At 38.5% G+C, this 16,585-nt stretch overlaps 1 long non-coding RNA gene across 1 annotated transcript; it reads right to left on the bottom strand.

Annotated features, from left to right (window-relative positions):
- Nucleotides 1-13,193: 13,193 nt before the first annotated feature.
- LOC130140128 (uncharacterized) lies at nt 13,194-16,319 on the bottom strand. Its single transcript, XR_008818120.1, has 2 exons — nt 15,775-16,319; nt 13,194-13,994 (listed from the first exon to the last, which is right to left on the bottom strand). It is a non-coding gene; the product is annotated as an uncharacterized LOC130140128 (long non-coding RNA).
- Between the last annotated feature and the right edge of the window lie 266 nt (nt 16,320-16,585).

Below are 16,585 nucleotides of genomic sequence, written 5' to 3'. Positions count from 1 at the left end.
CTTTAATCGAAAAGTGAAACCAAGGCATTTCAAAATAGAGGATTTAGTAGTGAAGAAAGTCATCCTCAATAATTCAGATCCTCGTGGCAAATTCACTCCGAATTGTGAAGGTTCATACATTGTCAAGAAAGTCCTTCCTGGAGAAGCATTGATTCTTGTAGATATGGCTGAAACAGAATTGGCCTATCCTATAAATGCAGATGTTGTCAAGATTTTTTACCCATGAAATGAAGACGAACATTCAAGAAGAGATTTGGGTCACTTTAGAACATGTGCATATCATGCATACCACGCATTTCATGAACATGTTTATCTGTTTTGCAGAAGAAAGCAAAAGGAGTCCGAACCAGTTGATGGTTTCAGAATCCCCAACGAAGTTGTTAAATAATAGAGGAAAGTATCACTTCCAATTCAATTTTTTCGTTGATATTCCCTAATGTGCTTTTTTTTTCTTTTTTTTTATCATCCCCAGGGAGACAAAGTAAAGGGAGCAACAAAAGAAGAATCCCCAGTGGAACCAAAGCAAAAACATGCAAACAAGAGGGATCTTGGTAAGTTGATCAGGCAGGTATCCCTAAATCGTGAGTACATGTGTTAAAGAAGTTGCCTTTCTAAGAGAAAATTGAACTTATTCTTCCCCAAGCGGAATGACACTAAGACTGAGCAAAACAAAACAGATTGTTTTGAAAAGAAAATACCTCAAAAATATTTCAAATCAAAAGTTTTGAAACACGCTTTATTTGAGAATGCATTAAGTATCAAAATTCCCTAAAAGGGATAATTTGATAAAAGGCTTTGAAAAATTTCAAAGAAAAAGTTGGGAATGAATCGAATGGAAAGACCTTCAAATGATGAAAGGTAAGTCGTATCCAAACACGTCCCCTATACACTCAAAGTCAAAGCGAAGGAGTGAGTGAGAAAAAAACTCATCCAAATGAAATAGGGGATGTTCGCAATGATTACATAGATTGAAATGATGAAAGGCAATCATTTCACTATCCCAAACACATGTTTATCCCTTGCAAACCATATTTGAGCCGAAACAGTAGAGAAGTTTTTCTAAAACAACCCTGTTAAGAACCACCCCACATTGGGGCAAACTAGGAGGTTTGTTGCTGACAGCTATGGAGAATAGAATCAAGAAAGATTCTATTGCATACTCTTGCATCAATCTTTCTATGATAACTTCAGATAAAGTCATATGGAAGCTCAAGATATCCCAAGAGGAAGAAGAGCACTTCATTTCTTATACCCAAACACATTACCTTTGGCAAAGCCCAATTGAGCCTCAATATTCATTTCAAAACCCTAAATTGGTGGTCATCTCTTCATACTAGAGCATGAGCATATGATCCACCTTGAATAGACAAGAAACAAAAAAAACATGACATAGAGTCCTTAGAACTCAAACAGGTCAAAAGCTAAAAGATTATTAGAGATGCAAAAGAATCAGGGGCATGAAAAAGCAGTGTGCTTGGCAAAAGCAAGGCCAAATGCCCAAGAAAAATGAGAAAGGAAAAGAGGGTTCAAAAGAAAGCTCGAAATGACAAAAAAAAAAGTCATGATAAAGCAGAGCCAAGATTGTGAAAGATCATAAATCACAACAAGCAAGTCTAAGCGAAAAAAGAAATCCTGATAAACGTTTAGAGGACTCTGATGTTCATAAAAAGAAATATCCTTAGTGAACAAAAGAGGAAAGGGGTGGTGATGCCAAGAAGATCACCAATTTCATAAAAACCCTAAATTCAAACAAATGAGCCGTTTTTTAGCCTACCCAATACCAACAATACAACCTCTCCCCAAAGATTCTTCAGATTGGGATGTTGAGAAGTAAAAATGTGACTTTATGACAAGAAGTCATCGCTTAAAGGAGTGTATGCAATAATATATTGTCTTGTCTTAGACGTTCTTAACTTGTAGGCCCGAAGTCAGATATGATGAAATCCTTTTTCTTGGCCTCAAAATGCCTATCCTTTGAATAGCCATTGACCAAGCCAACATTACAACCTTTTAAAAGACCTTGTCGGATTAATTGGATTGTATACATTGCGAATATCTCCGAACACCTGAGGATTGGTTAAGAGAGATAAACTTGAGGGACATCAGACAATTTCCATTTCAATCAGATAAAGAAAAGACCAAGTTCATAGATTGAGACAAATCCTTTTTAATGAAGGTCTTCCAAATGATCATTTCAAGCATTTCTTGAAAGATTGCAAGCACTTTCTTCAAATAATTCCTTAAAAAGGAAATTTGATTGTCTAAAATGCATTAATGCAAAGAATGCATGTTTCCAGACCATGTTTCAAAAGTTTTTGGTCAACTTAAAACCAAGTTTTCAAACAGTTTGTGGTAAGCTAAAAAAAAAACTGCACTTCAAATAGTTTTTGATTAATTTCAAAACCACTTTTCAAAATAGTTTTTGGTCAACTAAAAACCATACAAAGGTTAGTGAAACCTTAAAATAACATAACTCATGGTCAAGGCACTCATTGTTTGAAGCCTTCTCAAAGTCATGCTGACGAGGAGTCACTAGGTAATTTTCAAAGTCCTATTGGCGAGGAGTCACTAGGAAAATTCCCAAAGTCCTACTAACGAGGAGCCATTAGGCAAATTTCCAAAGTCCTACTGGCGAGGAGCCACTAGGCAAATTTCGAAAGTCCTACTGGCGAGGAACCACTATGCAAATTCCCAAAGTCCTACTGATGATGAGTCACTAGACAATTTCCAAAGTCCTACTAGCGAGAAGCCACTAGGCAAATTTCCAAAGTCCTACCGGTGAGGAGACACTAGGTAAATTTCCAAAGTTCTACTGGGGAGGAACCACTAGACAAATTTCCAAAGTCCTACTAGCAAGGAGGCACTAGGCAAATTTCCAAAATCCTACTGGTGAGGAACCATTAAGCAAATTCCCAACGTCCTACTGACGAGGAGTCACTAGGCAATTTCCAAAGTCCTATTGGTAAGGAACCACTAGACAAATTTCCAAAGTCCTACTGATGAGGAGTCACTAGGCAAATTTCCAAAGACCTATTGGTGATCAACCACTAAGCAAATTTCTCAAGTCCTACTAGTGAGGAACCACTAGGAAAATTTCTAAAGTCCTACTGATGAGGAGTCACTAGGCAAATTCTAAAGTCCTACTGATGAGAAACCACTAGGCAGATTTCTAAATCCTCAGGCGAGGAGCCTCAGGTGTTCATGGTTCGTGGGTTCGTCCTTAAACCACGAAATCAGAATAATCATCATAATCATCACCGCCATCAATTCATACCCTTGGATAAGCAACAAAGAGACGCTCACAAACAGGTAAGTTTCTCTCCCTCAATCATTAAGAACCTCTCAAAATGTGTTCTGAAAAGAAAACCTTTGGATTAGATCACGAATTTCAAAAGCAGGATCCCTAATCAGTTGTTGTAAAATTTCCATTTTGTCTTGTTCATTGAGTCAACTAAAATTTTGGATGTCACATTGTCTTTGAAATCAACCTCTAACGAGCTCAATCTCAAATAGGGGCAGCTATTGACACTTAATTTTTAGCTCATTTTTTTTATTATATTTTCAAAAATCTCAAAATTAGGATTGGAAATCTTAGCTAAGCCTAGAAACCTATTTCTAAACCAAAAATAAATTTTTTTTGGCATTTTTCTTTAATTTCTTTTAGTAAAAATAAGTGAGAAAATCAAGAAAAATAGCAAATGGAATCAGAAAAAATCCATAAAAATAGTCCTTAATATTCTTCTAAATCCAATTTCATTAATGCATCATCAATTTGGGAAAATCTCAATCGGGCATGTGTTTTTCCCAAAATTGGGCAAAATCAAACCCGAATTGAACCAAAAAAGCAATTAGATCTTTTCTAGTCATTTTTAAGTCATGGTATTTTCACAACAAATGATTTTAGGACCTTAAATTACATAATGGTCAGCCCTATTGCACAATTTGTTAAAGAAATCAGAAAACCCCAAAATTCAATTGAGAATTAGGAATTTTTGAATCCAAATTGGGAATCATGTCCAATTTGAAATTGTCGAACTATGAGACCATCATTTCTAGGGATAATCAGATGTGGGTAATTCAATTTTGGCACCAATTTTGCCTAATCAGGTCATTAAGGCATTGAATTGAACAAAATCCCAATAACCCGAATACAAAAGTTCGAAAATCTTGGACATGATTATGTCAAAAATTGGGGAAATCACATATTTGGGTTCAAAATGTGATGAGGAATTCAATTTTGGGGTTTAATTTTGAAAATTTGATTAAAATTGGGCTCAATTTGAATTTTTAGCCAAAACCGGGCTTACCGGGTCGGCCGGGTCAACCCGACCCGACCCAGGAACCCGTCTTCTTCACCCGGTTCATCCCAAAACATAATGAACCCAGAAATATCTTCTCAAACCCGCGACTTTGCCGACCTTCTCCGATCAAATTAACAGGTTTTAATTGAGTTGGCCAGCTAGAGAATGTCCAGCTGATGCTAGAAAGTCATTCCAACCGATCGGAAGGCGGTGGAAATGGATTTTGGGCGGGAAAAATCGACCAACAAAACAAAAGAAAAACTAAACGTGATGAATGGAGCATGTTCGACGTTATGCCAAAGAGAGAAAAGAGCGAAACAAAGGAGAAAGATAGAGAGAGAGAGGGTCGAGGGTCCTCTCACGAGTGTCCGGCGGAACGCCGGCAAATCGCGAATAGGCCGTGACCATCCGCTCATCGTTTCAACTGAACTGGCTTGTTACAAAGGTCTGAAAACCAAGTTCAACCGACGCGCCTAGGACTCTTCCGGCGAAGTTGAAGCCTTCAGTTTGAAGTTCAAGTGTCTGTGAACAAGTTCACGACATTTGATCAACTCGGAAAGCTTTTCTGAACCTCCGATCAAGCAGCTAAAGTTCATTCTTTAACACTGATTTTTCCAAAATTCTAGAAAGTAACTTTGAACTCAACCTTGTCGATCATGTATTTTCTTTGCAAATCTGAGTTTATTAATGCCTATGAGGAGTTTCTGATCATTTTTTATGACGTTTGATTGCATTTTGACCGTCAGATATGCATAAACCGAGTCGGCCATTACCAAAACCACCTCGCCGGAGCTTGAAGAACTTCATCGGAGTATCCCCGTGGCCTTAAACCACTCAAGTCAGTCTTCCTTGATCCCGTTTGATGTTTTGTTAATAGTTAGAATTGATTTAGACGGTTAAGGCGTTATGTGTGACAATTTGTGAGCTTGAATAGTTAGAATCGATTTAGACGGTTAAGGCGTTCTGTGTGACAATTTGTGAGCTTGAATAGTTAGTTTGGAATAGGGTTGCAAGTAGGGTTTTTCCGACTGACTTTTCGCCGACCGGCAATGGTCCGGCGGCGAATCTATAGGTTAAGGATGATAGCTGGTAATATGAAGTTGGTTCAGAATCAAAATAAACGGCAAAACGTTCATCAGAAGGTCGCCGGAGAAGGGCTTGAAGTGGCAGCCTTGAAAACATTAGGTTGGAATTCATGCATATCAAATGCTCGGCGAAATGCCGAAGAGAAAAATGTGTTAAATGGCGTCGTTTCGGTGCTGTGCTCGCCGGAGGGGGTAATCGGCGCTGGCACCGGCGATTCCCGGTTCGGCTCAGCCAAACCGGGTTGAACCAGTCCGGTCCGGTTCACCATTCCGGCGGGAAAATTTAAAAAAATAATAATAATAATTTCTAAAAAAATTAAAAAATTAGAAAATCCATAAAAATTCAGAAAAATACAAATAAAAAATGTGAAAAAAATTTAGAAAATCTATAAAAAAAAATTAGAAAGTTAGAAAATTCATAAAAATTTTCAGAAAATCATAAAAATCAATTCTCGGTTAATGAAATTCTGAGAAATTCAATTTCCAAAACAAAAAACAAAATAAAAATAAAAATTTTCAAAAACTCACATAATGGTTCATAAACACTGTGGCCAACCTTGGAAAGTGAAATTTGAATTTATGGAAGTGCCCAAGTGACATTTTTAGAAAATCTTAAATTCAGGGGTTATAACTCCTAAAAAACCCTAAAACTCTAAAAAGACACAAATCATGGAATGAATAAGCCTTTAAGGCTTCATTAGGATTTGGATGTTTTTGCGTGCATTTTGATTTTTAGAGACAATTTAGGATTGTTTGGTTTGATTGACATTGATTGCGCATATTAATTCTTGATTGATTTCCCTGCAATTAGAATGGATAGGATTAGTGGATAGGCATCGGAAACTTGTGTGACACGTTAGACATCATATCGTTCTTAGGTACCGAAAGGGCATTAGGGATCTCGATTTGTGATCATTAGCGTAATCAAGTGCCCGTACTCAGAATCTCTGGTTCGTAGAATCATGGTATTTCTCCCATACCCCGATTAGGTTTCTAGTCAACCTACCAATAAAGACTAGCGGCGACTCCAAAATCGAAAACTTAGATCAAATAGGAAATTACCATCCACTGTCACATGAGGTATGATCTGGGAGAGACCCTTGCACGGAAATACCTCCTTAGCGCGCAAACCCCGAAAGTTCCCAAAAAAAAACACTGCGCGACACCAGGCCGGCGAGCTCGCAGCTCGCCAGATCTAAGTGAGTCTAGGCTTGGACCGGCGAGCTCGTGGCTCACCAGATCCAGGCAAGCCCGAGCTCTGCCGAGGGCGGCTGGCTCGAGGCTCGATTGATCCCGATGTGGTGCAGCTTCCTAGATCCAAGCGAACCCAATGAGGTTGCAGCTCATCAGACATTGGTGAGCTTAAGCTTGCCTGTGGCCGTCGCCGGCCGATCGGAGAGGCGGAAGGAGCGGAAGGAGGAGAAAGAAAAGGAAAGAACAGAAAAAAAAAAGAAAAGGAAAAAAAGAAAATTAAAAAATAGTTAAAAACCCCAATTTTTCAAAAAAATAATTAAAATTCGATTTTTGTAAAAAAATATAAAAAGATTCGATTTTTTTTGCCTGAAATAAAGTCATGAAATTGAAATTATTTTCCAATGAAATCCAAACATTAGAAAATGATTTCCATCATGTATCACCAAATAAAGGAAAATTAAGCGCATTTCTGGAAAATGATTTTCTGGAAAACATTTTCCTTTATCATTAAGTTTTGCGCGAAACAAACGCACCCCTAGTAGCCATAGTTGGATCCATCAAAGTAAGGTGGCTTGCTAAGAGCTTGCGCAACGTTAGTGAGGAAACCGGAAAAGTTAGCCATCAATGAAGATCTTTATGCTCTGAAGAGAAAAACACTTCAAATATCAAGCAATAGAGCTTGATACCAATTGTTGGAGCTAACAATGCAACCTACATGGGGTTGAATAGGTTGTTTTAGAAGTTTTGATTATTTTGCGGAAAGTAGCTATTTTTGCAAAGATCACGTATAACATATATTTGAAGTATCACGAGTGCTAATGTGCAGGAGTGAAGTATTCAAAAGAGAATAAGTGTACATAGCAATTTATAGTGGCTCGGCTTTATAACAAAGCCGATGTCTACTCCCCATACTAACAGCCACAAGACGAGACTAGTAATCTGCAAGGTAAGTTACAATTAGGACTCAGTTGCTACTATCACAATTGTACACTTAATCCTTCTCATGTTTAAAATGCAATAAGAATGATACACTTGGAAATCTCAAAATGAAACAATATCAGCTCAGAGTATGTAGCTTTGATCTTTTTACATATTCTCTTTTATAGACATCTTCAATCCTCCCGTTGAAGATGATCTAGACAAGTCGATAGCCGTTAGGTCCCTTGCCGTGCTGCTATTTAGTAGCTAGACTGCCTACTTGGTCCTTTCTATTGAAAGTTAGTGAGCTTTCCCAAAATAGGTTCTGTTGTAGCTGTCCCGTCGCTGATGGTCTGACAGAAGCTGTTTTCGATTCCTTGAAGATTTTCGATTCCATTATGCAAATCCAATTGCCAATGGCTATAATCTTTTCTACAAAGGTCATTAACTGATGATCATTATTCTAAGAAAATAAAAGTGCTTCTAAAGTAAATGCGAAAATGGAAAAACCCAATATAAGTCGAGTAAAGAATATTACACGGCCTCATTATTAAGTCTCAAGACTTGATTTCTTGGAAGCTTGCTATTTGAACTAAGGCGAGTTAATATCTAACGAATTGATTAAGGTGAAGCCTAAGCTTGATTATCCAAATCATTTATTTAAATGTGAGGCTAAGTCTAATCCGGTTTTATTAGCTATAGCCTACGCTAATTAACCTATAAAACCACCCGCCTGGGTGGCGCTGCTAGAGCGCGCACTCTTCCTCTCGCAAAAGGTTGAGTGTTCGAATCCCGGGCGCCGCAGGGTGACTTAACCGGTGGCACGTGTGTGGTGGCTAGCACGTGTCGCCCCCAGGGTTTACTCCCCGGCTGTCGGCCGTGCGGGGGTTCCCTGGGTTACCAAAAAAAAAAAAAACCTATAAATATCTAAACTAGCCTAATTAAGACTACACTAGTCTAAACTTTTACAAAATATTAAGACCGGCATGAACATCAGTCTACCACCACTACCAGCTCCACTTGGCCACCGCAATTCCAATTGCCGCCATTAGCCACCGCCTCGTGGGTGTCGTTTTTATCATCCAATCATTCACAATAGGCACTCATGCAATGCAAGCAATTAGCAATTCTCACGTCAAATCAACATTCAATTTGCCTTAGGATCAGCTTTGAAATTAATCATGGAATTTGATTATCCCAAACCCCCTTCTAATCCACTAGGGTTTCATTGAATAAGACTAATGATAAGTAGCCCCCACTTTTGTTCACATAGCAACGGGCAAACATCATTAATCCTTGATTACTTCTAATCATCTTGCTAATCTATCCATTGGTCATCATGCATCGCGAGTCTAATCCATTCATCTAAAAATCACATGTCAAGCATAACTAAGCATGCATTTATAAAGAAAATAGAGAATTGAGTCGATGAAGTGTTGCTTTTCATTGATATGTTATATAGTATAAATAGAGATATCATCACCTATAATTAGGGTAGAAGTTAAAGATAAAAGATGCAATTTGATTTACAAGGAAATTGAATAAAAGACAAATCAGAAAAGATTTTTAAATGATCAACTCGTGGATACTCTCCTTGATATGTTATCTTCGTTTTGATTTGTAGAAGATTCTACACTGTAAACATTCTGATTTTTTACTTTTTGATTTGTTGCTTCAATACTCCCCTTCAAACCGATCAATGAGGAGGACCAGAGACCAAGTATGATTCTTAAACCAACAAACATATCTCAAGTCAATGGTTTGGTAAAAATATCAGCAATTTGTGAGGAAGACCGAACATAACGAGTTACGATAGAACCAAGAGCAACCTTTTCTTGAACAAAATGATAATCAATCTCAATGTGCTTTGTTTGAGCATGAAAAACTGGATTAGTTGTGAGATGTAATGTTGACATATTGTCCGAGAAAAGTATCGAAGTTTAATGTTGGTAAATCCCAATGTCACGTAGTATGTATGAAATCCAAGTGAGTTTAGCAGTTGCAGAAGCAAGAGCTTGATATTCAGCTTCAGTTGTGGAGTGGGCCACAGTAAGTTGTGGAGTGGCACACCATGAAATACAATTTGAGCCGAGAAAAGTACAATAACCAGTGGTAGAACGTCGGGTGAGTTTGCACCCTGCCCAATCTGCATCGGCAAAGCTAAATAATTGAAGAGAACTACGAGACAAAATGCAAAGCCCAAGGTGTAAAGTACCGCGAACATATCGCAGAATATGTTTTACCATCTGATAGTGAGCAACAGTTGGGGCATGCATATATTGGCAAACTATGTTGACCGCAAGCAAGAGATCTAGACGAGTGAGGGTAAAGTACTGAAGAGTGCCTACAGTACTTCAAAAATGGGATGGATCAGCATAGGGCTTATCACCATGTTTGAGTGGTGGTTGCTTAGTAGCTATTGGAGTAGCAATCAGCTTACATTGCGCCATTGATGCTCGATTCAAAAGATCCAAGGCATAGTTTTGTTGTGAGAGTAAGAGTCCATCAGTGGAGCGATTGACATCAATGCCTAAGAAATAATGAAGAACGCCAAGGTCTTTCATGGAAAACACTTGACCAAGTTCTTGCATAAGATGATATAGTAATTTTAGAGAATCACAAGTGAGGACTATATCATCCTCATAGAGCAATAGAGTAATAATATAACCATGATGATGATAAATAAATAGTGATGGATCAGCTGTGCTGCAGAAGAATCCATATTCGAAAAGAAAATCACTTAACTTGTCGAACCATGCCTTGGGAGCTTGTTTGAGGCCATATAGCGCACGCCGAAGTAAGCAAACATGGTCAGGATGAAATCAATCGCGGAAACCCGATGGTTGTTCCATTAGATAGGAACATCGAGATCGCCATGTAGGAAGGCGTTCTTGACATCTAATTGGTGAATTTCCCAATTCTGAACAGTAGTAACGGATAGGACATGTGAATTGTGGCTTGTTTGACTACCGGACTAAAAGTTTCTAGGAAGTCAACGCCCTCCTCTTGATGAAAGCCTTTTGCAACAAGTTGGGCTTTCAATCGGTCAAGTGAACCATTGGCATGTAGCTTTGTCTTGTATACCCATTTACATCCAACCACATTCATCAAGGGATGACGGGGAACTAGTTCCCATGTTTTAATGATTGCAAGAGCATCCAACTAGACATGGCCACGGTTCGGAACCAGCCGGTTCCGGTTCGTAATTTAAAAATAAAAAAATAATGAATTATACAATTATGAAATAATGAATTATTCAATATAAATTGTAATCAAAATGAAAATTGTAGGGGTGATCGGTTCCCGGTTCGATCCGGTTCCGCTCGGAACCGAAAACCGAACCGGTAAGACCGGTCCCTTAATTTTAGAACTAGGAACTGGACCGGCAAATCATAGAACCGGGAACCGGATCATTGGTCCAGTCCGGTTCTAGGCGATCCAATAGAACCCTTTCCTCTTAACTAGCAAAGGATCATAGCCACAAAAGGCATACAACTTGACATACTCATGGCTTGGCTTGGGTTTTATACACAGCCCCTTTGATGGTCTCTTCATTCCCATTCGATGTGGGACTCTTGGCATTTGCATGAAGACAAGCCAAGAGTCTCACATTGAAGGTGTTCAAGGCAAGCCGAGAGTCCCACATCAAATGGGAACGAAGAGGTATTAGAATCATTGTGTAAAAAACCCAAGCTAAGCCTTGTAATTAGAGTTCAATACACCCAAGCCAAGCATTGTAATTAGAGATCGATGCACTTACAATACATGGCAATTAGAGTTCAAATTATTTTTTTAAAAAAATTTCATTATTATTTTTTTGAAAAAACTAATTTGGAACCGGAACCGGAACCGGGCCCATAGGCCGCGGGCCTATTCCGGTTCCGAACCGCGGGCCCGGTCAACGGGCCGAGCTCGGGTTTGACCGGGCCGATTCCGAGCCGAAACCGACCCGTGGCCATGTCTACATCCAACTCCTCAAACACAGCAGCTTTCCAACCATAGTGCTTTAAAGCTGAATGGACAGTGCGTAGTTCGAGAGGGATGGATGATATTGCTATATTGACATAATTAGTGTTTGGCTTGGAGATCCCGACCTTTGAACATGTAACCATGGGATGCATTGAGGATGTGGAAGCTTCGGATTGAGACTAAAGTAAAGATCCACTCTCTACTGATTGTGCCACGTGATTAGAGAGAGTAGCAGATGAAGCATTTGAGTCCGGTTCTATCTCAGCAAACAAACGTGCACATTCGCTTGCAGAATCAAGATCTGTTAGTGAACAACCATTTTGATCAACTTATGGACTAGGTTTGGCCATAGTCAAATGATCACCATAAGCTTTTGTTTGTGATGAGCTTAAAATTGAATTCCATTGCAACAACTCCCCCTCAATCATAGCAGTCGCTTGAGAAGAAGAGGCAAAAGGAAAAAAAATGCTCATAAAAAACATGTCAAGATACATAAACACGACCAGTAGATTGATGAAGACAACGATATCCTTTGTGCTTTTCACTGTATCCCAAAAATATACATGGCGAAGAGCGCTTGTCAAATTTGTTCATCGTGTAGTTGTGTAAATATGGATAGCAACAAGAGCCAAACACTCGAAGTAATGAGTAATCAGGGTCCTCCTTGAATAAGACCGAGTATGGACTTCGATTGCCTAAAGTAGTTGAAGGAAGCCGATTTATCAAATAATTCGTCGTTGTAAACGCTTCTGCCCAATAGTTGAGTGGCATAGATGCCTCAAATAATGTAGCAAGCCCGAGTTCAACAATGTGTCGATGTTTCCTCTCAGGAACACTGTTTTGCTCTGGTGTACCTGGACATGAGATTTGTTGTTGTATGCCGCATTCACGAAGATGAGTGAGAAAATTATTGCTTATGAATTCACCTCCTCCATCAGAATGAAAAACTTCAATTTTCTTATCAAGCTGATTTTCAACTAATTTCTGAAAAGATAGGAAAATCTCATAGAAATCTGACTTTCGCTTCAACGGATACAACCAAAAGTATCGGGAGAAATCATTAATAAATACCACATAATATCGAAATTTTGCATAGAAGGATTTGGGCTCGATCCCCAAAGATCACAATGTATTTTCTCCAATAGATGGGAACATCGAAAATCAGATAAAGAAAATGGCAATCTTGAACTTTTACTAATCTGACAACTTGTACATAAAGTGCCAGTGGATTTATTTACTAAAATCAAAATCATCAGACCGCAAAAGCTATAAAATACAACTATTTGGATGGCCTAATCTATGATGCCACATAAGTTAATCAGCAACATTGTTTCTCTGAGAAAAGAATGCCATGGAATGTGGGTCCTTATTGGTTTATAATCCTTGATGATTAGTTCCCATCAGCAATACCCGGTGTGTCTTGGAGTCCTTGATAGAAAGACCAGAGGCATCAAACTCAACATAGCAAGAATAATCTCTCGTCAATTCAGAGACGGATAATAGATTTTTCTTAATTTGTGGAATGACCAAAACATTATTAAGAGAAAACTAACCAATCTTATTGCCAAATTGACCAGTCCCAACATGAGTAATCGACAGTGATGTACCATTCCCAACTATCTCATTATCATGGTCATGGAAAGGAACTACGTTCACAAGATTACCTGGATTATCAGTCATAAAAGTATTAGCACCGGTGTTCGGATGCCATTCTTCATCTTGTGAATTTGAGATATGAAGTGTAGCCAAGCCATGGGGTATATTAATACTCTGATAATTGTTATCGAAACGATACCAGTAATTCAATGCATCATGCCCCTTCTTCTTACAAATATGACAGATGAGAGATGGCACTTCGAAGTTTGAGTTTGACGATACACCAACGGTTTGGTTTGCTGAGTTGTATAGTAGTTTCCTGAAAATTGCCGACCATTTTGGTTTGTCTGAGAAAAGCCACGACCCCTAGAATTAAATGTGGGTCCTGTACCCCTTCCTTTGGGGTGTTTTTGTAGCCACCATTATGTCGCTGCGAGATAAACGCCATTGAACTGTTTGGGAGCATGGTTGAAGTGCGCTTGTTTCGTAACTCATAACTTTGAAGTTGTGCAACCACTTCAGCATGAGATAGAAGAGGAGGCCTGAACATGGTCATTTTGAATGACTCATAGCTATCATCAAGTCCTTCAAGTAATCTGAAGAATTTATTAGCATCCGACACAGGTTTACCAATGGAATGCAATTGATAGTAAATAGATTTAAAGTCACGAAGATAGACAGATAAAGGCTTATTTTCTTTCCTATTGTGTTGAAGTTGTCCAAGCAGATCAAGTTCTCAAGTCACCGAGCTTTGCTTGAAATGATCGGTGAGAGCCTTTCACACTTCAGCTGCTGTTTGAAGTCCAATAGCATGTCCGAGAACCTCTTTTGAGAGTGTGCCCACGATCCAAGACTTTACGAGGCGGTCACTACACACCCATGACGTATATTCTGGATTATTGACTTCGGTTGAATTCTCCGATGTTCGAGTCTGTTGTGGTCCAACTATCTCTCTAGTAAGAAAACCAAGTAGGTCCTAACTTTCAATCAGAGACAATACCTGTGTCTCCCAAAGTAAAATGTTGTTTTCGTTGAGCTTCAATGTAACAAAATTTGCCACATTGATGTTTGAAGGAAATGGAAATCTCAAGTTTCACATGATTGTATCGATTTTTTTTTAACAAGAAAAGAGGAGTCTGCCCTTGCATGGCTTTGATACCATAAATAAAATAGAGAATTGAGTCGATGAAGTGTTGCTTTTCATTTATATATTGTACAGTATAAATAGAGATACCATCACCTATAATTACGGTAGAAGTTAAAGATAAAATATACAATTTGATTTACAAGGAAATTGAATAAAAGACAAATCAGAAAAGATTTCTAAATGATCAACTCGTGGATACTCTCCTTGATATGTTATATTTGTGCTGATTTGTAGAAGATTCTGCACTGCAAACATTCTGATTTTTTGCTTTTTGATTTGTTGCTTCAATAATTTAGGCCAAATGGCCTTGAACAATCACCAATCAATGGGTGATCCAAATCAGACCACTTATTCAATTAGCAGCAGATTTTAGACAATTTTGTTTACGCTCAATCAAGTACCCTAATGACCTATCCATTAAGTGATTCAGGTACCATTGGAAAGCTTATGATGTATACTTCAAAGTTCATTAAGACCACTTGATTTGGCTTGGACTTGATTGACCTGACATTGACTCAATTCACACATTGTACAAAAATTGACTAGGTTCCAACCCGGAACTTCGAAAATGCAGGAAAAATATCTAGAAAATTTGAAATCCTGCCAAATTTAATAGACGGTCAATTAAATACATAGCTAACAACTTTCATCTTTTGAATTTTTGCAAAAAAAGGTCTCCAACTAGGCTAAAATCGCAAGTTTTCCCAGAGACTTAATTGAAAACAGTTTTTTAGGCCAGAACTAACCTTATCCAGTTTATGGCCAAATTGACCCCTAAAATTTACTAACAAGTCTTTAAACTCTCTAGTCTACTGTTTTAGACCGCAATGAACAACTTTCCAGTTTTGAACTTTCACATACAAGACCTCAAACTATGTTAAATTTACAAATCAAAGTTGGAGAAAATCTGACATCAATTTATACTGGAAGAGCAAAAAGTTTTCGCTACTTTGCGCATGTAGGATTTCTGATGAAACAACATCGGATTTTTACAAAAATTATATCACTGTAAAGATCTCGATCTATAGTTATAGTGATATCTCACGGTGATTTTAAATATTCTGACTCAAAAAATTCCTAAAAATCGGATAACATGTAAAGGTCACTGGAGCTCCGAATTTTCAGATTTACACTAACACTTCCAAATTTCAAATCAAGCAAACTTATGCATCTAATAACCACATTTCAGCACATTTATGTCACATTCAACCTTGTTCAAGAAGATTCAAACATTTTCCATTATAGTTGATCCTAAACATGTTTTTGTGCATCAAATCATGCTCAAATCAACATCAAACACGACCTAATCAATATACATCCAACCTATGTTCATCTATTAGCTAATTGACATCAAAATTAAGCCTCAATCATCATGAACATCACTCAGCCAGCATGTAAATATTCAGAAATTTAACAAGCAAACTCGTGAAATCAATTACACTAAGCTAGATTCCTAAGGCTAAACATCCTAAACATGCAAGTTATTAATTACAATTAATCATTGAAATTGACATCAAGGTCCTAAGCATGCTCGGATAAAGTTTATGTTAGTTTATTAACTTACCTTGAGTATAGGAACTCCAACGAGCAATCCGGCTTCTCTAAGGGACCTCGGGCGAGGATTTAGGTAATCAATCACTGTGATGACTTTGAGGATACCACGAAGAATCTAATCACAAGGATTAGATGGCTAAGGAAGCTCGGCAATCAGCTGGAACCAGCGAACAAAATCAATAAGGTATTCAAAATAATAAACTCCAAATGAACAATCAAAAGGTAATTGAGGACGATCGATCATGAGTCCGATGAGTGCTGGCCAGGAAAAAGTCAAGGACACATTGGGGAATGGAGTCGCAACGATTGGCCATCAAAAGATATGCTGACGGATGGCTGAAAATGGTGTCAGGACTAGCGACACAGGATATCGGCGTGGAGCTTGGTAATCGCAATGGAGAGAAGATTGGTAGATTTCCTGGTCTTCCAGCGAACACCTCGGGGAACGCTGATCACTAGGATGTTGAAGACACCTTGAGGAAGACCGGTGAGCTGCGTGTTCAACGAAATGAGGTCGGTGATTGGTTGGAAATGGTGGAAGAATTTCCAACTCTGAGAGAGAGAGAGAGAGAGAGAGAGAGAGAGAGAGAGAGAGAGAGGTGAGATAGTTGAAGAGAGAAAATATCTCTTTGACGAGTTTTGGAGGGAAATTGGCTTATATGGCTTTGGAGGTTTAGATATTGGCCCTTGGTTCCTTAATGGCTAAGTTTTACCCTCATCGACTGAATTGACATCACTAGAATAGGTGACATGTCACCATAGATGACCAAGATCTATTGGTAAAGGGATGGCTAGGATTTAAGTTCACATGGATTGATGAC

The sequence above is a fragment of the Syzygium oleosum genome, unplaced genomic scaffold (genome assembly GCF_021117445.2).
Source record: "Syzygium oleosum isolate NSW1041296 unplaced genomic scaffold, Sole_v2.1 Sole_v2.16, whole genome shotgun sequence".
In the NCBI taxonomy this organism is placed as follows: Eukaryota; Viridiplantae; Streptophyta; class Magnoliopsida; order Myrtales; family Myrtaceae; genus Syzygium; species Syzygium oleosum.
This window is presented reverse-complemented; position numbering and strand designations above follow the sequence as displayed.